General features: G+C 45.2%; 1 long non-coding RNA gene across 1 annotated transcript; it reads right to left on the bottom strand.

Annotated features, from left to right (window-relative positions):
* Nucleotides 1-1,755: 1,755 nt before the first annotated feature.
* On the bottom strand, nucleotides 1,756-27,583 carry LOC309354890. The gene is made up of 3 exons (XR_014162383.1): nucleotides 26,954-27,583; nucleotides 6,982-7,068; nucleotides 1,756-1,861 (listed from the first exon to the last, which is right to left on the bottom strand). It is a non-coding gene; the product is annotated as an uncharacterized lncRNA (long non-coding RNA).
* Nucleotides 27,584-27,808: the final 225 nt, after the last annotated feature.

Raw genomic sequence — 27,808 nt, 5'->3', positions numbered from 1 at the left:
CCGTTCTGTAGTGCTGTCCCCTTGCATGGCGCTTGGGGCTGCGTGGCAGAGGTGGCAGGTGGCATGGTGCTTGAGGCTGTGCTGCAGAGGTGCTCTCTGGCTCAACAACTTTGGGTGGGTGCTCTCCTGAAAAAGGTCAGCAAGTTCCGGAACTTTTTCTTTTTTTTATTTTTATTTTCTGAATATAAAACAGAAAAAGAAAAGAAAGAATAACATCAACAATAGCACCAATAATACATATTCATAATTGGACATAAAAAAGAAAAAAGAAATAAATTGAAAAAGAAAAAAGAAAAGTTGACTTCCCCCAGTCCCTTCCCTGGTTCTATTGTTTATCATCATCCTGCATGTCCATTTTAATTTTAAAAATCATTAAAATTACTTATTGTCCATTCCTATTTCCTTACAAATATTTCTAGAATCCTGCTAATGATTAACCTATGTACATTGCTTCTGTATATATGCAATAAAGTCCTTCCAGTCTTCTTTAAACTCGTCGTCTCTTCCTCTTAGTTTCAATGTCATTTTTGCCATTTTAGCATATTACATTGATTTAACTTGCCAATCTTCTTTCCAATGCTGTGCTAGCAGTATTCGTGTAGCTGTAGCTGTATACTTAAATAAGTCTTTTTGTTGTCCAGTTATACCTGATAGAAAAGCTTCTGGTTTCTTAACAAAAGTTATTTTAAACATCATCTTCATTTCATTATAAATCATTTCCTAATATTTCTTAACAATTTTGCAATCCCACCACATATGGACAAATGTCCCTTCTGCTAATTTACATTTCCAACACTTACTTTCATTATTTTTGTACATTTTTGCTAATTTTACTGGAGTTAGATACCATCTATACATAAATTTCATAGTTTTCTTTAATCGCCATACTTGCAGTAAATTTTATCTCAGTCCTCCATAGTTTTTCCCAATCCTCCATCTTGTGCCCATGCAATCATAACTGATTTAACCTCTTCATCTTTCGTTTCACATTCTAGCAACAGATTATACATTTTTTATAATAGTTTCCTATCATTTTCTATTATTTCTCTCTGAAATGTTGAGAACTTGAACCTCTTTTTCTAGCCCTGCCCAAGAGTCTTGATTTTCTCTGGCTAGTGAGAATGACTGTGTCCCCTTAACTGGAGGAAAATAGGAGGGAGGGGAAGAAATCAGGATTGCTGTGAGAGTTGTCCACCCCACGTGTCAGTCCAACCACCCAATAGCAAATGGGCAACTGAGGCCACTGAATGCCATGGGAGTTATACAAGTCTGTATAAAGTTTTGCTATGCATTATTTTTATCCAAACCTTGCAACATGTCTTTTCTCCCCAGGATTAAAGCAGCTCAAACTAAAGTAAGTCAAGTTGATCAACATAGCATTTCTCCTGTCTAGCAGACAAGATGGAAGCGGGGCTGTTCATTCATCTCCTATTTGTTTTCTATGAAGAGTGAATCAATAAGCTATCAGCGAACAGAATTGCATGCCAACATCCATGTAGTTTCCCCCTAGATCTAAGCTGTAAAAGTGACATGCTATTAACACTCCTCAAGTTCTTTCCAAGAAAACCTGATTCTTTCCACCCCTTCATTACATCCTGGGCTGCCAAGGGATGGGGGGGGGAGTGGAATATTGTATGTGGATTGAGAAGGAAAATTCTTTAACCCATACTCACACTTACTGTATAGTAAAATTTGCAGAAAGTAACTCACAGAATGTAAGTACAGTGTTACCAAGACATGGAAAAGAAGCTGGAAAGGAGACAGAAGCTGGAAAGAAAGTGCAGAGAAGGAGTCCTGTCTCCTGGCATCCAACAATCTGCTGATCAATCACAGCTTTGGCTTCACTCACTGTCTAAAAATGCTGAAATTTGGGAGTAGCTACGGTAACTATCTCACAGAAATCATTCAGAAAGTTAAGGTTTGCCTGTAACTTTGGCTTTGTCACTTTATTTATAGGACACCCACTTGCTTTTATTTTTTTAAACGAAAGCTCATGCCTTCCCCACAAAATGACGTCAGCATCCATTATACTATAGGGTTTCCATATGTCTAGTTTTTCCTGGACACATCTTCTTTTTGGTAAAGTGTCTATCCAGGCAGATTTTTAAAATTTGCCAAAATGTCCACTTTTTTTTGTTTGGTACCCTAGCTCCCACCTAAGGTATGCCTCTATTGGGCGCACCTCCCGTCATTCAACAGCGCCGCAGCACTCATTGGGTTGAGATGCTCCCTTACCTACCTACGTCCTGCCCTCTGCCGCCATTGAATCTAGTGTCTCCTGCCTGCCAATTTGATTCACTTTGGGACCAGCTTTTCTCCCTTATCCTCTCTCAAATGCACCCCCTAAGATACCTCTCTGCTAATGTCTATCTATTGAGTCTCTGCATTTAACCCTCTCCTCTTTTCTCTCTTCTCTCTCGCATCTTTCTAGCAGATGTTTCTCCGTGTGTGTGTGTGTGTGTGTGTGTGCGTGTCTGGCCTTTTGTTTCACTGCTTTCGGGCACATGCCTTTCCAAACTGTGGTGGGCTGATTTATATTGGGTAGCTAGCAAAATATATTGTGACTCAGTGTAGTTTTATTCTCTACATTACACAGTAATTTGAGTACCCATATTTTGGCACATCTTTGTATGCCCAAATGATGTAGTTATGCAATCGTAGACTCTGAAGTCAGTGGTCTTTTAGGATGGCAATGTGTGTTACTTGAAAGTATGGTGAGCAGGTCTGCTGCATCTTGTGCTGATTGGGGACCAGGATTTCTGCCCCAACGTCCTACCCTAAGGGCATCATTTTGGATGCCTGTTTTCTTTTTTTGTGTGTGCTTGCTGGTTTTAATTTGATAAAAATATGCCTTTGCTTTTGTGCATCTTAATGTAGTTTTGTGGTTTGGTAGTTCTACATTTGTCCATGAAGATTTCTTGGCAGGGATGCTGGAGTGGCTTGCCGGTTCCTCCTCCAGGTGGATCACGTTTGGTCAAAACTCTCCACTATGACCTGTCCATCTTGGGTGGCCCTGCACGGCATAGCTCATAGTTTCTCTGAGTTATTCAAGCCCCTTCACCACAGCAAGGCAGTATAAAAGTTATGACGCTGGAAGATGAGCCGCTCAGGTCGGAAGGCGTCCAACATGCTACTGAGAAAGAGCAGAGGACAAGTACAAGTAGATTCAGAGTTGATGAAGCGGCTGGGCCAAAGCTGAAAGGTCACTCAGTTGTGGATATGCCTGGAAGCAAAAGGAAAGTCCAATGCTGTAAAGAAAAATATTGCATAGGAACCTGGAATGTAAGAACCATGAACCTTGGTAGGTTGGATGTGGTCAACAGAAGACAGGAGTGCCTGGCGTGCTCTGGTCCATGGGGTCACGAAGAGTTGGAGACAACTAAACAACAACAAGTTCTACATTCATGCAAATATATCTCAAGTTTCAAGTTGCATAAAGCAGCAGCCTCTTGACATCCAAAACTGCTTGAGGTCCATATGTGGCAAGCTGCTTGAGTGTGGCTACTGGGCTTGGACATCATGGCACAGCAGACTGTTTTCTTTGGAAGCTTGTGCTGTGGTAGAATCATTTGCATTGCTTGGCCACACAAAACAGCCTCAGCATGATTTTGATTTCTGTTGCCCACCACATTGCAGCTTATTTGTTTGAATGAGGCTTACAAACTACTCTTATCGTTGTCTTCCTGGTAGCATAAGCAATCTTGATTTGCTGCTGGCTAAGTATATTTAGACTCTTGAGAGTCCCATGGACTGCAAGAAAATCAAACCTATCCATTCTGAAGAAAATCAGCCCTGAGTGCTCACTGGAAGGACAGATCCTGAAGCTGAGACTCCAATACTTTGGCTATCTCATGAGAAGAGAAAAGACCCTGATACTGGGAAAGATGGAGGGCACAAGAAGAAGGGGACGACAGAGGATGAGATGGTGGGACAGTGTTCTCGAAGCTACCAGCATGAGTTTGACCAAACTGCGGGAGGCAGTGGAAGACAGGAGTGCCTAGCGTGCTCTTGTCCAGGGGTCACGAAGAGTCGGACATGACTAAACAACTCAACAACAACAAGTATATTTGGCACCTCTCCTTTTTTGCATTAAAAAGCCTGCTTAGGACTGATGCCTTGTTCAAAGGTAATAGTGATTTTAGAAGCCACAGGCTATGTATTCACTATACCTTACAAGCACATTCTTTCTCTCAGAGAATTCTGGACATTGTAGTTTATGCCTCTCAGCAGTGCACTTCCCAACATTCCTTAACAAACTACCGTGCCCATAATTCTTTGAAAGTATGAATATGCTATGAATGTCCTTTAAAGGTGTACATGGGCACAGTGTATGCAGTTCAGGAATGAGTAGTTGATGGCCTTCCAGATATCAGCAAGACCAAGGGTCAGGAATGGTGGTAGTTGTTGTTCAACAACATCAGGAGAGTCACAGGTTCCATATTCCTAGTGAAGACTCACCTTCACCCCTTTCCTAGAGAAGTATGAAAGTGAATGGATACTTCGTTCCCATCTATTTTGAGCACAGCACGTGGGAGCTAACTGAGAAATCCAAGCTTCCAACCTGCCATATGAGAGGTGGTTTGAGTGGGGCATTGCCCTTCTGGCTTCTGCCAGTGGGGGGGGGGACTCTACCGCTGGCAGGAAAGCCAAAGGGCTAGCAGGCAGAACCAGTGGAATATCTGCCTGCGGAAACCCTCGAAACAGGTGATGGCAACTGACTGAGTCTCTTTGCTCCACCAGCCTCAAAGGCATTCCTGCCATGACCATGAGGTAGTCATTTACATTTGTACCAATACAGGAGTTTCATTGTCAGGATGCTGCTAGCGGCTCCCTGCTGGTTGCCCAGGAAAGTATAAAGACAAGGAAAAGTTTCTTACAGTCTTTTTTTATTTCAGTCTTCACACAGAGAGGCTATAGAACCCAGCCTCTTGGATAAGGGCCTTGTCCCAAGTGAATCTCCACCCCCTTCTCTCCCACTTCCTCATTCGTCATCATCATCCTCTCCACTACAGGTGTAGCTAAGTACCCTCTGTCTTTGAGCTCTTTGCTCTTTTACTTTAAGGCTCGCCGGGTTCTGGGAGATGGAGGGTCTGGAATGCCTTCTAATGGCAACGCGTCAGCCAGGTGTTTGTTGCTCTGGCTCTCCCAGGATTTCCCAACTTTCTCCCTCATCTGCCTCTGAGTTGTGGCTTCCTGTAAACCACTGCTGTAAATCTATACTGTCTTCCTCTTCCTCCTCTGCCCTATATTCATATAGCCTACCAATGTATTGAAACTCATTGTCAGAGCTGCCCAAGGTCCCAGCTCACAGAGGACCAACGCCAGTTCTTGTTATATACAAAAGTCTTTATTAAGGTTCAGTTTCCATTCCAAAGCCGCGGCGCGCAGCTCTACGTCTCAACCCTAGACCGCTGAAGCTCCGTCTGAATCTCCTCCCCCCAGACACCAGTTCAAGACCCTAGCCTTGCTCCACCTCTTCCTTTGCTCCTTTCTCCTCTGGGTCCGTCTGCCCGCCGGGGTGTTGCCCTTTCTGGACTTTTCTGATGCTGAAGAGTCCCCGGATTCTTCCCCCTGCCTCCGGCGTGCTTTAGGACCTGGCTCCCAATCCTCGCTCCCAGCTGTCCCGCGCGCCTGTGCATTTGAACTTGGCGCGCGCGCCCAGCCGGCAACTTTCCTCCTGACCGTTACGCTGCTTCTGTCACTGCTTCCCCCTTGGAGGGGCTCGCTGGATCTGACTTCCCCTCTGTTCCCTCACTCAGCGATAGGGGCGTGGTCAGCCCTGCCTCATCCTCTCTTTCCCCTGGAGGGGAAGCCGGTCCTGACACATGGGACTCTTCCCCCCCGCTACGCTCTGGTGGGGAAACTGGTCCCGATCTCCAGCTGCTGCTTTGGGAGTCACCGCTGGTCCCTTGCTTCTGGTGCGTCCCTCCCGGGACCCCCCTTGCTCTGGCTATCGGTGCTCCCTTCTGGGAATCTTCCGAATCACTGGACAGACTCATGGACTCTCTTCCCCCACTGTCATCCTCACCTGCGCTGTCCTCGGATTGTTCTCCTTCGCTCTCCGCTTCCTCTTTCCCCTGTGCCTCTGCTCCTGAACCCCTGACACTCATGTTCTATTTTTTTTGTAATTAGAGCACATTTACTTTTACAACTAGTTACTTATTTGATTAAAGCCAATTCAGTTGTTTGTATTATTATTATTTTGTTGTAGAAAGTTAATAACACTGCTAGTAGCAATATATCACAGCTCCTATAGCCTACATATAGTATTTAGAATGAGAGTCATCATAGTGATCTGTAGTTAGAAGTAGAAGTCGGCAAATGTGTCCTCTTTTTTGCTCTTCAGAATATGGCAGCCCTGCCACACTACCTCTTGGCAGCCCCACTTCCAATTCTTTCCTTTGAAGCTGGCTCAGCTGCTGTCATGATGATGCCAGGTGATTGACAGGTGAGGCGCACCATCTGCCTAACCTGCCATACTGGCTCACAAGGTGTGGGGAAGTTCAGGATCTGTCCCATCAGCAAGATCCAGTTCCCCACCCCTAGAATAGCCTTTGCCTAGAAGAGGCTTATTGGTTTGAGAAATGGCCTGACCAATGAATCAGACACAGCATAAACCAATGCTTTGGAGCCCTCGTGACACACAGATTTGCAATTAGTGTTCAAAAAATCAACTTACGTAGTCCTTCCTGAAGGTGTGTTTACATAATATGGCAAACAATGCATCTCCCAAGGAGTTGGTCATTGCTTACTTGTTATGCAAACACCACATCAATAAGGGCTACATTAGGATGCATTTGGGTAAAGAATGAGCCAACTGGCCTGAAAATGAACCCAGAAGTGTCCTCCAGTATCTAAACCCCCTGAGCGGCAAGTTTGAAGTTTGATGGGTCTGTTTGAGGAGGCTCAAGCAACCTGATCAACCCCTTCCTCCACCCTTCTCTCAAGCCCTTCTTCCCCGCCCCTGGTGCAAAGACTTGCCTTGGGGTCCAGTGATGGGTGAGAGCAGCAGTAGTGTGGCTGCTCCTTGGATGGAAGAGGCACATCCAGCCGTCCTTCACACTTAGCCTGAAATGAGAAGGAGACACCTCTAGCATCGCAACACTCCCCTCGTTCTTGGTCTCTGGTACTCCCTTTCAGGAACAGGCCTTGCAGTGCAGCCCTCGTGACACTTGCACGAGATTACCCCCCCCCCATCCCCAGTAGCACCGCTTCTGTTTTCACTTTTGAAAGCAGCATCAGGGGAGGCATCAGCATTGGGGAAGAGAAGGACCATCTATATGTATATACATCTTTGTCTTCCAGCTGAGAGAGATGCCTCAGAGCTTAGGAAGAAAAACCAGAAGGCTTCCATCACTGCCCTGGAGCATCTGTTGCTGGAGGTGATGGATTCATTTTGCCTAATTTATTTATTCTATTTTATGCCTGTCGGCTGCCCTGGGCTCCCAGTCCATTTATAGGCCCTATTTCAAATGCTGCTTTTAGCCGTATCTAAAAGACCACCTACTTGAAAGGCCACCTTCTCCCATATGTACCCACCAGAACATGAAGTTCTTTTTTGAAAGTGCTGCTCCAAGTGGGGCAACCACACAAGTCGTTGCTTCTGCTGGCAGTGACGCCCTGGCTGTGGGGCAGCCTTTCCAGGAAGAAGGGCCTGGAAGCATCTCCGTGAAGGTTTTTGATGTCAAGTGAAAAGCTTTCTGTTCACCTAGACATTTTAAATAACTTGTGTAGCTTGGGCATCTCAATTTTTACTTTTGGGGTTGAGAACGGTTTGGTTTTATTGTAATACTTGTGCTATATGTGCTTTCTATGGGGCTTCTTGTACTTGGAGTGTTTTTATATATACTTATTTTAAGCTGTCCAAGAGACTTTCTGTCATCAGCCAGTGTACAAATGTCATAAATAAATAAAATAACTAAGATGGCCCAGCACCCGATATATTTGCAGTAAAGCTGTTAAAATGGGATTTCAGTGGATAGGCAGCAAACCTGACAGATTTGCGCCACTCATATCACATATGACACCCCTGCAGCTATATTGGAACAAACCATTCTTTGTATCATTGGAGCTATGCACATCTATAGGACTGAGTGCTAATCTAATACACTGCATTTTAAAGCATAATACAGTTCATCGACCAGGCTTACTGAACATCTGCTGTGGAGCTGGGAATATATACTGAAAATTCATTTCTTGCAAGGCTGTAGAGTTAAAGCATCATCCATATTTAGGTTTCAGTCATTAGCCTAAGCACTAGCAAGCAGTGTGGTGTCTTGCTAGGCATGTAAAAAATAGTTCAAACAGAATACAGAAATGTTCTCTTAAAATCCAAAGACAGGACACAATCCTGACAAGGTTTTTGAAGCACTTCTATATTCAGTGGATGTCAGTGGGAGGCATTTAACCACATGTTTACAGTCCCCATTTAAGTCAGTGTCGTGGTTCACATGTCACACTTAGGGTCATAGATCATAAAACAGAAGTGTAGAGTTGGAGGGACACCAAGGCTCATTTTGTCCAACCCCTGTGTAGGAATGATTGCTGGGTCGTGGAGCACACTCCCGCCCACGGGCAGCCTCAGCTGTCTGCACACATGACCTTGGGGTGCGGAGCACACTCCCCCTCACAGATAAAGCCACAGCTGTCTGAACATCTTCCCCTCTGTCTAACCTCTTGCGGTCTTAGTATTCTGCCATGCTCTGTCTGTGACCTTTGTCTCCTTTGTCATACATTGTGCAAGGGGGAAATGACGTGGTGGAAACAGGTGCCAAAATAACTTTGTACCACCACACGATCTTGGGAATGGAAGATGTGTAAAGATCACAGCCCAAAATGTATCTGCCTGGATTTGTATATTGTGGCAATAAAAGGAGCCTCTACAGAGCTAGCTGGCAGCTTGCTTGTGCCCAGCTCACCCACATTACCAACTCCTGCCTCATGTCCTTCACTTCACCCCTGCAATGCAGGAATCTCAGCTAAGCATCTATGAAAGCCTTATGAAGAATGGTTGAAAGACTGGGCATGCTTAGTTTGGAATGGCTCTCATATCTCCTCTCATTCTTTTCTTTTCCAAACTATGCATGCCCAGTCTTTCAACCATTCTTCATAAGGCTTGGTTTCCAGACCCTTATGATCTTCTTGGTTGCCCTCTTCTGTACACGTTCCAGCTTGTCAACATCTTTCTTAAATTATGGTGCCCAGAATTAGGCACAGTATTCCAGGTGTGGTTTGACCAAGGCAGAATAGAGTCATACTATTACTTCCTTTGTTCAGGGTACTATACTTCTGTTGATGCAGGCTCATGTTAAGCTTGTAATCTACTAAGACCTCTAGATCCTTTCCACTTAACTACAGTTTAAAGGTGAATGTGTAGCATGCCGGTGCATGGGGTGAAATTATTGGCTGCTTCACTGCTCCTGCTTGTGCTGCTGAGAGCGAAACCATTGTTAGCTTAGCATCCCATCCATCTCAGGCTCTATCCAAAACCACAGGTGCCAACTTGGATAAAATATGGGGGGGCAGGTAAGCCCTGCCCCACATAATCAGTCAAAAGGCACAGAACATGCACCATTTGAATGGCAATGCCTATCAACTTTGTGGGGGCCCAGCCCCCTCAAATATTTTATTGTGGGGGCTGAAGGAACCTTGGCCCCCAGGAGTTGGTACCTATGCCCCAGCACCATGACGGGACCTGTTCATATAGGGAGAGGGTGGCTCCTATGCTCCAAACATACCATGAGCTGTAACCAAAGTATGTTCTTGTGGTTTGTTTGGGAGAAACAAACCCTGAGTCCAGGTTCAGACACAGCAGTGAGCCAAACCATGGCTTAGCTCCTGGCAGCTTGGCAGCAGCAAGAGTAGAAGAGGAATGAAGCAGTCATGAGTTTCGCCCCGTGTGCCAGCACGCTGCATGTAATCCTTTAAACCTTAACTATGGTTTAAAGTGATATGCAGACGCAGCCAGTTAGGTTTAAAACTTCTTACTTCTAGTTGTCCATACTAAATCGTAGAGTACAAATAAATGCTAACCTGTGCAGTTTTATAGAAATGTCAACCACAGAGTTATGCCTTTCACAGCTTACTCACTCTTTTCAAGAGTAATTAGAATAGCACTGAACTCAAAGAATAGTATACCTTTTTTTTTAAGTCAAACTGATTATAGCTCAAATTCAGGGGGAGAGTAGGAACTATTTCAATTTGAAATTAAGTTGTTGAGAAATCACTACTCCTTCATAGTTCCGTGCATGCCACAGAAAGAAAAGAAATGTGATGGGCATGTTTTTCTACTGTTCCGGGGTGAGAAGGATGTCCAAGCGCTATAGTTCAAATGATTGCAACTAAATACAACTCTATTTACCAGGACAGTCTCAGTGTAACTGTCTCTAATTTATTCCTGATTTTCTTTGAGGATAGATTTTGAGGATGCTTTTTAAAAATAATTGTTTAGGCATCTTTATACTGCATTCACCATTGTTTAGGTCTTAAGTCTAAGTGGAAAGATGAGGTGAGGGTGGAGAGACATCCTGACTCTAAGTGCATATATGTGACTACAAAGACACCCTGTAGTAATTATTTTGCAACACGAATACAGAACATGGTGCCCCTGCTGAGTCTCTATCTGAAACACACTGGGACTAATAAACCACTTTTTTCTGTGCAGCTTGGAGGCTTCCTTCTTTCTTATTTTTATGAAAGGGAAGCTATAGCCACCAGACAGTGGTCCATTTGTGAGATTTATACTTTGGTTCTTGCTGCAAGATGCTATTTTTTTTGTCTCTGACTTTGATTAGCTTCCTGCCCTCAAACACATGTTCTGAATAATTGTCCCCTGATCGGAGAAATTGTAATCCATCTACAGCAGAGATACCCATGATTCAGCACCTTGGAAAGCTCCAAATGAGCAATGTGCTCCAACAAAGGATGGAAGTGAAGTCTTAAGAGTCCCTCCTTCCAGTTTAGTCCAACCAACCTCCATCCTTTGGCCTGAAAGGACCAACCCACTGGCCTGAAGGTGAGTGCTTCACCTCCTTTCTGTGGCCTCCCTTCTGGTGATCCCCCTGTGCCACGGTGAAGTATAGGAGGTTCTTGATTCCTCAGGTGACTAGGGCTAGGAGGAAGGCATCTGCAAGGGTCCTGGCTCACGTTGCACAGGTGCCCCTGACCACTAACCTTGAGAACCCATTCCAGTTCCTCACCAGGCAGTACACCATTCCTGACATGGTCAGCTCATCCTTCTCTGATTTTGAGCTTGAGGCCAGGGTTGTGTCAGGATCTCAGGCAGACACAAGCAAGCTCCGATAAGAATTAATGAGCCTCTGGCAGGTTTGTGGTACATTTATTTACAATTAACACAGAGAGCAGCACTGAGCCATCTGCCCTTGGTTACGGGTTGCTCACTCTGAGTTTCTGCCCCTTCCACAGCAGGAAGCGCACCAATGTCCCATCCTCCCTCCCTTGCACTTCTGTTGCATTTTAACCCTTTCAGCCCTCCTGGAGCAGGGGGAGGGTGGATGGACTACTCCACTCTCAGATGAAGAGTCTTCTAAATGCTGCCTCCCTTCTGGTTGCATAGCAGCCCCCTCAAGGCCATCTGTTTCTCTCCCTGCCCCCCGCCCCCTGACTGCTGCAAGCCTTCTGAGTCTACTTCTCTATCTGCCGCTGGAAACTCTGGAGGAAGTGGGCCCCAAACTAACCAATTCTTTTTTTAAAAAAAAATATTTTTATTGGTTTTTACACATAATAAGCACAAACAAAACAAACATAAACATTAAAAACAAACAACAAAAATTGACTTCCCCATGCCTTCCCTTCGCCACATCCTTGTTTTACCATTTTTTCGAGCAACTCATCGATCAGTCTTTAGTCAAGTCCCTTTTGAATTTTCTTAAAGTTTAAGATTTACAGCTGTAATTCTTTGTTTCCTACCCCTTAACATCTTATCAGTCCACAATTTTACAGTAGTTTTTTAGATATATTTTGAATTTCCCCCAGTCCTCTTCCACTGTCTCTTTCCTCTGGTCACGGATTCTGCCGGTCATCTCTGCCAGTCCCATATATTCCATCACCTTCGATTGCCATTCTTCCAGAGTAGGTAATTCTTGCATCTTCCAATACTTTGCCAACAGGATTCTTGCTGCTGTGGTTGCATACATAAAGAATGTCTTATCCTTCTTTGATACCAATTGGCCGACCATGCCCAAGAGAAAAGCCTCCGGTTTCTTAACAAATGTCCACTTAAGGACTTTTTTTAATTTCATTATAGATCATTTCCCAGTAGGCCTTAATCTTTGGGCAGGTCCACCAAAGATGGTAAAAAGTACCTTCAGCCTCATTACATTTCCAGCATTTGTTACTGGGCAAATGATAGATCTTTGCAAGTTTGACTGGGGTCATGTACCACCTATAGATCATTTTCATTATATTCTCTTTCAGGGCATTACATGCCGTAAATTTAACACCGGTGGTCCATAACTGTTCCCAGTCGTCAAACATAATGTCATGACCAACATCCTGTGCCCATTTAATCATAGCTGATTTCACTGTTTCATCCTGTGTGTTCCATTTCAGCAGCAAATTATACATTTTAGATAGATTTTTAGTATTGGATTCTAGCAGTTCTGTTTCTAACTTTGACCTCTCCTTCTGAAAACCAAGTTTCCTGTCCTGCTTAAACATCTCATTTATCTGACGGTAGTGTAACCAATCTCGAACTTTATGCTTTAGCTTCTCAAAACTTTGTAACTTCAGTTTTTCGCCCTCATATTCTAAAATTTCACAATACTTAGGCCAATTTGAGTCCATATTAATTTTTTTCACTGCTTTCGCTTCCATTGGTGACAACCACCTAGGGGTTTTACTTTCCAATAAATCCTTATATCTATTCCAAACATTGTACAATGCTTTCCTGACAATATGGTTTTTAAAACTTTTGTAAACCTTTACCTTGTCATACCACAGATATGCATGCCAACCAAAACTATTGTCATATCCTTCCAGATCAAGAATGTCTGTATCTTCAAGAAGTAGCCATTGCTTCAACCAGCAAAAGGCTGCTGATTCATAATAAAGTCTTAAGTCCGGCAGGGCGAAGCCCCCTCTATCTTTTGCATCAGTTAAGATCTTAAATTTTATTCTGGGCTTTTTGCCCTGCCAGACAAATTTAGATATGTCTTTCTGCCACTTCTTGAAACAGTCCATTTTGTCTAGAATCTGCAACGTCTGAAATAAAAACAACATTCTTGGCAATACATTCATCTTGATAACAGCAATTCGGCCTAACAAGGAAAGTTTCAGCCTAGACCATATGTCTAGATCCAAACTAACCAATTCTTACTCTGACTGTGACTGTAATTCCTCATCTCCCAAGTCTGCCTCTTCCCATGTCTCTGACAGGTTGTGAGATCCCATGGGGCTGGCAGTTTTACCCATTGAAATGACAAAACATGGCTAAGGTCTATTAATTTCAGTAGGACTACTCTGAATGAAACTTAGTTGAGTTTCCTCTTGTACACCCAGGTGATGTACAAATCTGCACATATATGCCAAGAAGCCTAAACCATAAGCAGATGTCCTAAGGTTGAGGAGGGGAAATGTGGAGAATTGTTGAAGTAGGGCTGTATCTGTGGAAGCAACATGACAGGTACAACATTAGCGTCATCTTGAAGTCCCTCTGCTTCTCTGCCTGACACCAGGTCTCATCGAGCCCCATCTTCCACAGCCACTGCCCACCATGAACCTCCTTTGTTATGTCTTATTTTGAAATCATTAAGATAGTATTTTAGTTTTCTGTTAGTTATGTCGCTTTGAATATATACTTTATATTTGATTTTCTTCTGCAATGCTTTATTTTGGGTTGTTTTATTTGATGTTTTCATGTTTTCATGTAAACCGTTTGGAGGTTCTTTTCTTAAAAATATAAAGTGGTATAGAAATGAAATGGAAAACGGTAATAATAATGATTTTGCCCATCCTGAATTTCACATCTAGAATTGCCACCAAACAATTGCATCATGGTGTGCAGCCAGAGAAAAAAATAGTTACATGGCTCATCCATGCTTAGACGCAGTGTGAGTACCATGGGGCGGCGGGGGGGGGGCAAGCAAGAGGGGAAAGGCACCATTTTTATGCTCTGCTTCTGAACTTCTCAGGGGAACATGCTGCTGAAAGATGAATGCTGGGTTCAGTGGAGCTTAGTCTGATATAGCAAAAAGCACTTCTTATGTTCTGCTAATGGTCCTTTGTCATCTTTCTCTTTTAAGTGGCTTATTCAACATTTTATAACTCTACAAAGATGCAGACTGAGTGTATTTTAAAACATGAACACCATGAAAGAAAGAGGAGGAGGGAAATAACACCAAACAACTGAGAGAAGGGAAAGAGAGGGGAGAAGAAATTGTGTGGATAAGGATTTGGGGAGATCTTCCATAGAAAAGAAGGAAGGAATCCAAGAGTTTTTCCAAGTGAAGTCCAGATTTGTAACAAATACACATATCATGTGCTTTTGGTTTGCTAAAGTTGCCATCCATTTATCCATGTCACACACAAAAACCAGAAGAGCAAGTAATTTCTTCTACTGTACATAAACGGTCCTCAGACCACCAAACCAGATCATCCATTGGGCAACTGGTGGTGAATGTATAGCTTTTTCGTTTAGCACTGATCTTCTAATCCAAAATCTTTCCTCTGACTCTGAAATCTACTCAGGTGGAACAGAGCCTCACTCCCCTACCCAGACGATGCAGATTCCAGGTGAAGAGTTTGTATGTCTGCACATAAAAAACAATGTGGCAGACAAAAGGCTAAGCACAGAACCATTCTAATAGCCTAGCTTTGAATGGGCAGGGTGGGTGGGTGTGTATCTATCTACAGACACATTCAAACAAATACGTATTCCCACACCTTCAGTCTGAAATGCAACCACCCAGCAAAAGCTGCACCACATTATTCTTCTGATTGTGGGCTTTATTTGTTATCTTCCTTTCCCCCCTCCCCATCACTTTTTGTGAATTTAAAATATTGGATACTGGGACCTGCAATGAGCAACAGGGGATGAATTCCCTGATGGCTCACACACTCTAGGAAATTCATAGTTGGTGGTGGGACATTCTAGAGGCTAAGGATGAAGATCTGCCTGCTTCCTGGCAGGACCTCAAGGGACACCATCAGGACTATGCCTGGAATGGAGCTGCAACAACAACTAGGCTTTTGCCTGCCTGCAAACAACATTGTGCTTCAGGTAGCTTTTCAGGTAGGTTGGCTACAGTTTGCTTTGGGTGTTGTTTGGGTTTGGGTTTTTTTAAAAAAATAATATGTGTGCACAATCTCATTTTTTATTTAATTTAGCCTCTTTTATGCCAGAAAAAAACACGTTTTCTTAAACTGTGAACCCCCTGGAGACAGCTCTATTAACATTTAGAAAAACAGCTTGTAAGCCTCCCTTGAGCCTATGGGATGGAGTGGGATATAATCACATTAATTCCCAGGTATTCCTGTAGATTTATGTTTCTGTAATAGAAACGTAAAAGTAAGCATGCAGTAACAGAAACAAGCTTTTTAACATGCCTGCTTCCCACTCACATAAATAGCCCATGAAGTGGTCAAAACTGCTCAGACTGCAGATGGGTTAAATAATTTATCGTGTACAATAACTCCTTGCATATATACAAGACTAGGATGTCAGTGTGCATTCGGGTGGCTTAATAATTTTGACTATGTTTTCAGGCCTTGAGAAAATAATGTGAATGATTCTTATTCCTTTGGTATGGTCCCCTAAATGGGTAATTCCCCTACAGTGGTGGAGCCTCCGACCACTGAGGGTCTGAAGAATCGCAGCTCAGTGGGGTCTTGCCTCTAGGGTACATGGCCTGTAGAGGAATCTGTGAACCATCCACAAGGTGGTACATGAATGCCAGAAATAAAATAGAAAAACCAAGTTAGTGGTTTGATTTTGCCTAATAAGCAACCATGGGGCAAAACCAGTCAAGGATTTGGCCTCATCCTGTTCTTCTGGCTGCTCTTCTGGCACACAGCGTTATAGCTTTTCTGCTTCCCGCCCTTCTTCATCCACAGCTGTGCAGGTGCTGAAGAAATCTGTCAGAGGCTCCTACATCCAGGCTGCAGCTGTTGCTTGTTTTGCTTTCTCAATCCTGAACTGTATCATCACCAGCTTCACATCCTGAAAAGTTCTTCATCCATTATTGAGGTTTTTCTTCCAGTTCTTGGCTCTTGCTGTTGCTGTAAGCCTCCCGGACGGGCAAAACATATTCCTTCTCTGCTACTGTAGGTTTTTTAAAAGGATGCTGGAAATGGTAGCTCTGTGAGGGGGAAGCTGCAGTTTCCAGGATTCTTTAGGGGAAGCCATGCGCTTTAAATGCACATGGATGATGCTTTGAATGTATCAAGTGGATCTATCTGCCTTTCTGAATTGTTTATTTTTAGAGTAGGACACCCAAAACCTACACAGCCTGATCTGCTTTGGGTTGACACCCAACTCTGAGATAATGGGCCTTTTCTGCAATGGCTCCCCGTTTGTGGAATGCACTCTCCAGGGAGGTTCAGCTTGCACAGTTTAAGCGTCAGACAAAAACGTTCCTCTTTAACCAGGCCTTTGGCTGATTGACATTCAGTGCCCTTTTAATATGTGGTTGGGGGGGATATCAGGTCATTATTGTTTTCATTATGTATTTTGTGCTTTTATATTGTGATTTTATATTATAACTGCCCTGAGACTTGTGGATAGGACAGCATACAAATAAATACAATACAGAATTCTGTTCTACTAAAGTCAAACACTTTTTAATCAAAGGAAATGGCAACATACTACCTCATATCTGCTTTCCTTGGTAAGAAACCAGAGCAAGATTAGGCAGGTATACAATTACTGTTGCCCTTCTCTCAGTCATAAAAGCCACTGAGGTTTGGAACTAGGACATCTTGAGAACCTCCTTTCCCTGTAAGAGTCTGCCTGCCTATTAATAACTCCTACAGAAGCGCTCTTGTGTGTCCCAGCAACCCCTGAATCACAACTGAGGAGAAGGCCTTTCCAATAGTTGTGTCCAGTTGAATGGCCTTGTAAAGACCTTCTTCTGTTGGCAGCTGGGTTGTATGTATCCCAACTACATTCTGCTTGGAGCACTCGGAGGTCTTCTAATGTTGGATGCAGCTATTTTTCTACTTTTAAATTTTTTTGGGGGGTGCCTTTTGATGACTGCTTTAACATCTGCAACTTTTTAATTCTTACGAGTTTTCTTTTTTGTTCTTATTTGATTGTTTTACTTGATTCTTGTCAGCTGCCTTGAAATCATTTCAAAGAAAAGCGGGGTTTGTTAATCAATACATCAATATTAAAAGATTTACAAAAAGGAGAGAAAAAGCTGCCGTTTGGGGAATTAAGACTCTGGCTACTGTGTTGCATTGTGCCAACCGTGACAATGGCTCAGGACCGCAATACCTCCAGGGCTGCCTCTCCCCATATGCACCAACCCGACCCTGGGGTGGTCAGCAGAGGCCCTTCTGTGTGTGCCTGGAGGGTGGCCGCATGAGAAGGGGCCTTTTTGTGGTGGCTTCCTGCTGGTGGAATGCTCTCCCCAGGGAGGCTCACTTGCTGCCTTCACTATATATCCTTAGGGTTGCCATACCTCCAGTTTTTCCTGGACATGTCCTCTTTTTTATGGTCAAAATCAGTGCTTTTTTTCTGGGGGGACGCAGGGCTACACATACCCCTAAACATTTTGTGAATCTAGGTTTGGCCTCATTGAGGGGCAGTATTTCAATATGAGTAGAGCAATGAGATACTGTACCCCTAAACATTTTCAAGAAAAAAAGGACTGGTCAAAATGTCTATCCAGGTGGATTTTTAAAATTTAGCAAAATGTCCGGGGTTTTGTGCTCCTCTCCTGCCCCGCCTTGGTGCTCCTCCCTCCCTCCCACCACAGCTCCGGCTCAGCCAGGGGAACTCTGCACCAGGCTGGATCTTTCCCCGGAAGGCGAGCTCCAGCCCCGCGGGCTCCTTCTGCAGCGCTTACCGCAGCGAGCCCCACGCCGGGCAGGAGGGCCGGGTCCGGGTCGCGGAGGCGGCGGCGCGCCGGGAAGCTCATCCCCCGCCCCGGGGGCGCGAGCAGGGAAAGAGTCCCGCGCGCCCAGAGAAGGCAATCAGCACGGGAGACCTTTTGCCCAACTGACGGGGCCCCCGCTCCCGCCCCCGTCCTTCTTCGGCGTGCCCAGGCTGCGGCGCCCCTTTGCCCACCCCCTCCCCCAGGGCGCAGGAAGGAGGCGCTGCCGGGGCTCCCGGAGGGGCGGCGGGCGAAGCAGCGGGCAGCGCCGAGCGAGGCCGGGAAGAAGGGGCCGCCGCCCCCGCCTGCCTCCCTCTGCCTGCCGGGCGGGGTCTCCCTTGCTGCCCGAAGGAGAGCCCCCCTCGCCAGGTGGCTGGAAGAGGGAGAAGCCTTTGGAAAAGTCCATAGGGGGCTTTTGGCGAGCGGGGTGTATTGGATCCAAATAATCAGATATATAAGCCCACCCCTCTTGCCCAGCTCCTTCCTTCCTCCCCGCCTTGCTTCTGTGGGCCTTAAGAGACCTGTCCTGTCTTTCTCTCTTGGGCAGCCTCTTTTTTGGCTCTTCAGAATATGGCCAGGCAAAACCATTCCTCCAGAGCCAGGCCTTGGGGCCTTAATTCTCTTTGGCCTTTAGAAGTGTGTGTGGGGGGTGTTTTTAATGCATTTCTCTCCCTGCCACTCTGCTCCCCCCAACCCAGCCTTGGTTTTAAAGTACTGTATCTATGGGGGTTTTGGTTGGTTGGTTGTAAGTCACTTTGGGGTGCCTTGAGGCAGATAAAGTGACTAACATTAAAAAATAAAATAACAAAGAATGATCCTTCTAACCAAGATAGGGCTATGTTTCAGAGTGCTCTGAAGAGCAGTTCCCCTGTTGCGGAGCCACTAATCGCTCAACTGCTCAGAAAGCTGCCCTTTCAGCCTTGCTCCTTGATGATGGGGTAAATAAACCGAATGTATTGCAGCAAGACAATTGTCTTTATTATTTACATGTTGATAAAGCCGAGAGAAGCTGGGCTTTGCCATTCTCAGCTGTGCTGCCACCTGAGTGCTGCCCGGCCTGTTTGGCCTCCTGAGACTTCCCATCTGCTGTGTAGGCAGCTTCCCTGGTAACCGTCCTCCAGCTGCCTCCCTGAAATTGACTGAGATTTGAAATGGCTCCGCTGGGTGCAACTTGCTAGAACTTAGAAAATAAGCCTCTTTTTAGAAAGCAGAGCATCTAGCTTCTGTAGTTGTATAAATGGGCTCAAAAACTGACACATTTTTTTTAAAAATTGAAGACCTAAAAGGGCTTGTGGCTCATACATTTTCTCCAAAGGGACAAATAGCAAGTCCAGGAGATGATTCAACCTTTCCATGGCCCCGATCCAAATTACCCCACCCCCACAGCTGCTTTTAGAAGAAACTTGCTCCATGCACCATGTTGCTTGGCCCATATACTCTTGTGGTCACTTGTTCTCACCCGTTTAGTACCAGTGTGAACATAAAAGTAGGCTGTTCTTCCCTGGGGATGTCTTGAGCATATACCTTCCTTAAATATTATTATTGCATGAGATCTGCAGGATCTGACCCATCCCAGCATGCACAATGCAGGCGCCCCATAGAGACGAGGATACATTGTATGAAGATCCACAAAGGGGGGGAGAGAAGTCAAGGGGGATTTTACGTTTATTTATTTTTAAATTCTGTTTGTATATTGTATAATTGAAAATGCAAAAATATATATTTATTTTAAAGAAGACTGATCCTCCTATGCACACTGCCTGGTTCTGCTTACAAAGCAAGTCTTTGTTATACAGAGAACAGGCAGGTCCATAGAGATAGGGAAAAGTAAAGAGTGATACTTGCACACACTCTTCTGATTCTGTTTGCAAAAACCCAGACATTTGGGAGGTTTTTTAAAAACAATTCCACCCAGATAGTGATTTCGCCCTTGGAATCCCAGGCGTGTCTGGGGGAAACTGGACAGATGGTAACCTAACAGAGGTACAGAGAAGGTTGGTTTATATTAGAATTCACAAAGATGTAATTTGTCAAGCAACCTTTCCCCTGCCATCCCCCGCTCTGCATTAGTGTTCTCATGGAGTCATGGACACCTAGTTGCCCTGTAACACTAAGTGGTACCTTTAGAGTGCTCTATATGTTCATTAATCCTTACTTCCTGCTTTCAGCATCATGCACTACAATTTTATGTTAATATCAGCATGCAGTCCACTTTGCCATTCCATTCTGCCATTCCATTCTTTCCCCATCTCCGTTAGTCAGTGAAATGTTAGTAAATGAAGCCTGCATTCTGCAAACATAAATAATATTTTCTTGGGCACTCTGAAAGTGCCTTGTGCCTAAAAATCCCACACTGAAAAGGCACAAATTCCCCACCAGTTGATGTACCCGGCTTGTTCTGTTCTAAAATGTTAGCCTATTCCAATTGCCCCTCATTTAGATGCAAAGGTTCCACACCCAAGCTTCAACATGAACAATAAAACTGAGGTTGTACTCATGTACCAGTTATAAAAAGCCAAAACCATCACCTATCAGCTGCCTGGGAGGGAAGGAAATATGGTGGGCCTCATCCTGCTTCTCTTCCCATCCGAAACACCAATTTCGTCTTCTCCTGGGCTAGGTGAGTTTGCAGAGTACCTAGCCTCTGGGTGCTCTTTCTATGCGGTGCCAGTTTTCTCCTCTGGAAAAGGAAGAACAAGTGCTTCCTTGGTTTACAAGGAAAGCTTTGAAAACAAGCAATTAAATCCACAATCCACGACTGTTTCCTACACTACTTTAATAAAGAAAGGTGATTATATATGTAGATGTTGTACAGCTCCAGTTTCATTACCCAATTTTTAACATATTTTGAGTCAATGGGAATTGGGATGGAAAACGTTTTTAAGCGTTACTAACGCCCTTCTTTTTACATTTTGGATTAAGAGAAGCTCTGTGCACTTTTTTCATTACTCAATCTCATTTCCTGCGAGATCTGACTGACATATTACAGCAGGATTTAAACATAATCCACAGACAAAGCTCTTTGTCTTTGCTGACACAAGAATGTATTTAGGAAACAATTCAGCAAGAATATAACTCCCATAAATTCAGCACAGTTTCTTAAGGTCAAGATTAAGCTTTCAACAAGAATGGCACAGGAACTCAGGAATTCTTTACCATGAGCTGTAGTGTTAGAAAACATATTAGACTTCTCTAATGCTTTGGGACCTATGTAAAATTATAACTCTGATAGAAACAATGAAATTTTGTGCTCCTGCAGCAGCCTCATTGAAATCAAGGTGTCACTGGCAGCTGAGGTTCAGGGCAAGCTGCAGAGCTGGTGGGAGAGTGGGCTCCTCTATCTGATAGCAGATGGCAGTAGAGGCAGCAGCAGCAGCAGTAACACAGTCTATGCTAGATGGTTGTGAGCCACCCACACTCAAAATTACCCACAATGCCCATGACAGAGCACCACTCTAGTGCACTGGCATTGTGGGTAATTATAATTGTTGTTTAGTCGTTTAGTCGTGTCCGACTCTTCGTGACCCCATGGACCAGAGCACACCATGCACTCCTGTCTTCCACTGCCTCCCGCAGCTTGGTCAAACTTGCTAGTGCACTGGCATTGTGGGTAATTATAATAGCGGGCCGCTATTTGATCCGGATGTCTAGCACAAAGATCCCAAGAACAGCAGCCGTGGCACATCCACTTTTCTCCCTGGCAGCTGCCCAGAGATGCCAGGTTCTGATGCTGACTCTGCTTGCTGTGCCATATCTGAACAGCAGCAGGGTCTGCTGGCACAGAGTGATGTCTTCACTTGTATCTCCCCGTCTGATGCTATTTCTGATTCTCTGTTCACTCTGCTAGAAGCAAAATGGCACCAAGGCAAGATGAGGTTGTGCATGCAACAAAGGACTAAAGTGGCACTTTTTAGTTTTTACTCTTGTAACTTTCACAGCAGCTTGACACAGGTGGAGCTCTTACTATCATTTATGCAGGTGGAATTATTATTGTCACACTCCCCGCTCCATCTCTGAGTTCCAGGCGAACCGAATCCATGGGCAGTGGAGACTGGTGTTTTGTAATATATGGTTTATTTACACATACAGTGGTACCTCGGGTTACAGACGCTTCAGGTTACAGACTCCGCTAACCCAGAAATTGTACCTTGGGTTAAGAACTTTGCTTCAGAATGAGAACAGAAATCGGGCTCTGGTGGCGCGGCGGCAGCAGGAGGCCCAATTAGCTAAAGTGGTGCTTCAGGTTAAGAACGGAACTACGGAACGAATTAAGTTCTTAACCCGAGGTACTACTATACAGGGGTGTCTTGCCCATAGAGGCAAGTGGCACAGGGCGCCAGGGCGCCATTTTGGAGGGGGCCATGGAAGAGGCAGAGGCTGGATGCGGCGCCTCCTGGCATGAGCTCGCTGCCCTTGCCCGCCTCTGCTGAAGCAGCACAGCACCCGGAGTCTCTGCCTGCTGTGGCCACTGCAGCACAGGCGCCAGGGAAGAGGGCATGGCACCTCCCGGCATCAGCTCACCGCTCTCACCCGCCTCACTGAAGCAGCGCCGCGCCCGGAGCCTCCGCCTCTTCCCCACTGGAGGAGCTGCCCTCTAGCTGCTGCCCGCCTCCTTCAGCCCCGCAAAGCTGCTGGCAGCGCTGTAAAAAGGAAATTGGGGGGGGCCCCGCCCGAGGGATCTTTGCACCACGGCACCGGATATACTTAAGACGGCCCTGCCACTGTTTATACATCCTAAACCTCCACTGCCTTGTGGCTACACACATTCATAAGAAAAGCTACAGGAGTAAACCCTAAGGAGAAAACTATACCCGCTGCCTTGTGGGACATCGTTGGGAGAAGAAAAGGCTCAGGAGTAAAGTGACACAAATCTGGAGTGGAGTCGTTAAGACGGCTGGGTAGCATCTTGTAAGCCTCCTTCCAGCAACTCCTGCAGCCCAGCCAGTGCCAAATGTATTGCTCTGTTTCCCTTTGGACCACATCAGCAAGGCCAAGAGGGGGTCTTGTGGTTTGGGCAGCCCAGGCTTGCACCTGGGGAGATCTATTCAGTGCTGCTAACAGCAAAAACAACGCAGGAGGCAGTAGTTTCAATACAACCTGAGCCTAAGATGGAGGAGCTCACAGCCTTAAGACCACAAAAGGTCTCGCTTTTTCCATAGTTACAGCCTTGGATTCTAGCAGGTAATCAAGCAAATCTCTCAGTTTCTGCTGCTGCTAGCCCAGCTCTCACACAACTGCCCTAGCTTTTGTCTTCGAACTGCCAGCCAGTTGAGGGGCAAAGGCCTCTGGCACAGAGCCATTCCCTGACAAAGAAACTGGCCTGACTAGTTCAACAATGGAATCCTCCATTAGATTTCAACCCTTGCTGGATCCAGGACCCTGGAAGTAAAAGGGGCTCAGGTATCATGCCAGCTAACACTCCCCCACCCCACCCCACTCACAACGCGGTTATCTCTTGGAGAATGATCCCCTGGTAACATTTTTGTGTGCCATTCCCCAGGGCAGAGAAATAGGCCCAGTGAAGAGGTGGCAGCCCTGCACACTTTCTAAACAGGTTCTTCCCTGGAAAGGGCCTTTGCTAAGTGGAAGAGCATCTGATTTACACACAGAAGGTCCTGGGTTCAATCCCCAGTGGCACCTCCAGGTCAGACTGGGGATTTCCCCCGCCTGAAACCCTGCCAGTCAGTGTGGACCATGCTGAGCTAGATGGCGCAAGGGTCGAGCCCCAGTATAAGGAAGCTTCCTATGTTCCCTCCATCTCATTTCCCTCCACAGGAAATGAGATGCTGGGTGGGAAAATTTCCACTACTACTGCTGCTGCTGGTGCTAATTTTATTCAGGTCTTACTCCCGTAACTCTAAGATCAGCCCGACTTGCAGAAAATTAGCTGCATAGCAATGTGGTGAAAAAGAGAATCCTCAGCCAATTTTCTGGTTGTTATTAAAGGCAAAGGAGCAGGTCCAGCAGAAAAGACAACAACCCCACCAATTCTTTTGCAGATCAGGATTTGCTGGTCTTTCATCTATGTCTCTGTGCCACCACCTCCCACTTCTGCAACTGCTCCTGCTCAGCTTCTCCACATGCATTAGATTGAACCACAGCTTTTCTCTTTTCTCCATATCAGCTTGCTGAGGCTTTATATAATAAAGCAGTCTGAGGCTGGGACCTTCCCTCTTATGAGACATGGTCTCTGTAGAGACAAAACCTAGTTTCACAGCGGTGGATTTCTTCAGCTACTGTGCAGTATTGTATGCATGCACTCAGTCAGATGTCTGGTGTCACTCTAGGTTTTCCCCAGTGCTATCCCCATTCTAGCCTCTTCCTTTCCATGAACAGTTGGGTACTTCTTCTTTTCCTGACGCAGCAGCTTCTTGTTCCCATAGTTGCATTTACAGTGGTACCTCAGTTTAAGAACAGTCCAGTTTAAGAACAATTCAGTTTACAAACTCCGCAAAACCGGAAATAGTGTCCTGGTTTGAGAACTTTACCTCAGTCTAAGAACGGAATCCGAATGGTGGAAGGGCACCAACAGTGGGAGGCTTCATTGGGGAAAGTGCACCTTGGTTTAAGAACAGTTTTGGTTTAAGAACGGACCTCCGGAATGTATTAAGTTCATAACCCGAGGTTCCACTGTACTGTTATTTTCTCCACATCCATCTCTCAGCAGAAAGAGCCATTCCCTGACTGCAGTTATGCTTGCAGGTGGCTACTGCAGAACGGAAGGTAATGAGATGAACAATGAATTTAGGGGCTGATCATTAATTCTGCTTAAAAGTTAATGCTCACAACAAAATTATGAGGGCCTAAGTAATCAACCTAAAGCAAGCCTTATGCATCTCCCTTATTTGAGAAACGGCTGCTTAGCTTTAGCTTTTATTTACAGGCCTTAATTATAGGAAAGTCAGCCACTGTATCTAAGAAACACTAGGCTGAAAGCCAAGGTCATCTTGTTACTGTACTAGTTATTTAAACACAAAAGGATTAAATTACACAAGAAATGTCTAGCACCCAATGTTTCTTGTTTGCCTGCGGACATGCAGTAAGGTTGCCAGGTTCAGTCAACGTTTACAAAATGGGTAGCCAGCACAGTGCACTCCAGATGTTCTTGGAGTGCAACCCCACCATCCCTGACCATTGGCTAAACTGGCTGAGGCTGATGGGAGTTTGGAGTCCAACTCTTGGCAGCCACTGCCCCCAAATAATGCTCTCAAGGGGATCACAGCCCCATGTACATATCGTGCTCCCGGCTTGATTCTGAGATGAACGAGAAAGAAATCCAGAGTGGAAAGGAAGCTGACGATCTTCCATTTAGAAAACTCTTAAGTACTTGAGCAAGAGCAGGAGACATCAGGACTTACTCTCTCTCCTGCTTGTGGAACCTTTCTTCAGAGTTTCTTCTCGTCATCCTGTTTGAACTGGACCTCTTGCTTTTTTTTTTTTTTTTTTTTTTGCTCCTTTTAACAGATTGCTTCTGACTGGCATACTCTTGTGGATTTGACCCCTGGACAGCCCTTGCATCTTCCTCAGTCTTGACCATATGAATGCATCCGAACCAGTCTCATATAAATTCAGACCACGAGTCCCCTGAGCCCAACTCCAATTCTGCACCTTGCCAAAAATTCTTTAGCGGCCTTAAAGGAAGAGGCTTCTAACTAGAGTTTGGACCTGGGCCCTTAGCCCACACTCAGCCACTGGGCATTGCTCTTCAGCAGTTGCACCATGGAGAGCAGCGTCAAGGGAACTGGACAACTACCCAATGAGGGCAGGCTGCAGCATTTGCGGATTTTGGGTTAGAAAAAAATGTGATAAAGAGGTGACATGATAGAAGTTTATGAGATGATGCATGGCATGGGGACAGTGGAGAGAGACAACTTTTTCTCCCTCTGTCACAGCACTAGAACTTGTGGATACTCAATGAAGCTGAATGTTGGAAGATTCAGGATTAATAAAAGAAAGTAGTTCATCATGCAGCACATAGTTTAAATTACGGCATTCGCTCTCACAGGAGGCAGTGATGGCTACCAGCTGGAATGGCAGCGTGGTTGGAATGTTGGACTAAGATCTGGGAGACCAAGGTTCAAATCTTCACTTGGTCATGAAGCTCATTGGGTGACTCTGGGCCAGTCACGGCCTCTCAGCCTAAACTATCTCACACGGTTGTTGTGGCGATTGCATTGTTACAGGAATTTATGTAAGGGGGGGGGTTGGACCTCCAGCAGACATCATACACACACACCCCGACTACCAAACTCAACACAATCACTCCTGCAAATGTCCCCACAAAACACTTCATCGCAGTTTTTTCCTATCTCTGTTCAAAGGGCCTCTGATGCACATTGCCACATGCAACAATTCACTGATATGTACAGTGGTACCTCAGGTTAAGTACTTAATTGGTTCCGGATGTGTGTTCTGAACCTGAAGCGTTCTGAACCTGAAGTGCACTTTCCCACTGAAAGTAATGGAAAAGTGGGTTGATCCGTTCCAGACAATGAAAAACACCCCCTAAAACAGCAATTTAACATTAATTTTACTGTCTAACAAGACCATTGATCCATAAACTGAAGGCAATAATCAATGTACTGTACAATAAAATAAATAAGACAGTATTATAGATGAAAAAATTAACTTTAATTTTTTTCTTACCTGTACTGATGATTGCTTGGATGGGGGGGGGGCTTTTAGCCATTTCTGCAGTCACACAGTCAACCAGTAGCTGAACCCCAAACCCCACACTATCCCCAAAACAATGGCAGAAGGCAGAGTCCCCCAGAAGTCCCCCAAACGAAGGAGCAAAGCAGAGACAAAGGCACAGGGCAGACTCACATAAACAAATCCCAAAATCCCTCACAGAATCCCAAAATTTTACACTCCCCCCCCCACAGGGTAGGTGGGCTTACCTGGCTAGGTGCCACCCATCTTGCTACAGCTGGTGATGGGGCAAGGGTTGGTCAAGGGCTTTTCGGCCCAGGCTCACCTTTGTTTCTTAACAGCTTCACTGCTCTTTGTCTTCTCTAGGTAAGTGTTCCTTACCTAACTTTGGGGCTGGGATGCAACCCACTGGGCACCCTGCGGATGTCGGGGCTTGGCTTCAGGCAGCGGCGAGGCCTCCGAGAGCTCAGACAACTTACTTCCAGGTTAAAATCGTTTGGAACCAAAAAAAAAACACGTAAGTAGAAATGTTTGGAACCCGAGGTACCACTGTACTGGCTCACTGGGAAAACTTTAGAAAGTCATATAAAATCGCTCCAGTATGGATTTCCACCAACTTTGTTCTATTCAGGAAAGGAATGGCTACAGGGGGTGGGGGTGGGGAGTGTCTGGGATGTGGGCAGCCATAATCCATGAAAGCTGGGATCACATACACAGCAGCCTCTTGCACAAGAGATAATCACTGGCATCCTGGCAAATGGGTGCCAGACAGGCAGTCATCCCATGGACAATGGCAAACCATCCAGGAATGGATTGGGTCCTCAGTCAGGACAAAGGAGTGTGATTACCTGACTGGGAAAACCAGGGAAATGTAAATATTCCTGTTGTATCACTTGATGGGTGTGTGGTGGTGGGCAAGGGAGGTTGGGGGACAAACCTGACAAACTGGTTTCTACCAGAAAACTCCTCCCTGTTTGTGACATATGTATGATGCATCTGTGATGTATGCATGATGCGTCACCTGAGGTGTTCATGGGGAAAAGGGAAAACTTATAAAAGAGGGAGCATCCCTTTGTTCTGGGCTTCTTCCTGCTTCTCCCATG

This window comes from Podarcis melisellensis, assembly GCF_964234715.1.
Source record: "Podarcis melisellensis genome assembly, chromosome: 13".
Taxonomy (NCBI): domain Eukaryota; kingdom Metazoa; phylum Chordata; class Lepidosauria; order Squamata; family Lacertidae; genus Podarcis; species Podarcis melisellensis.
The sequence above is the reverse complement of the archived record's forward strand: the minus strand, read 5'-3'. Positions and strand labels throughout refer to the sequence as shown.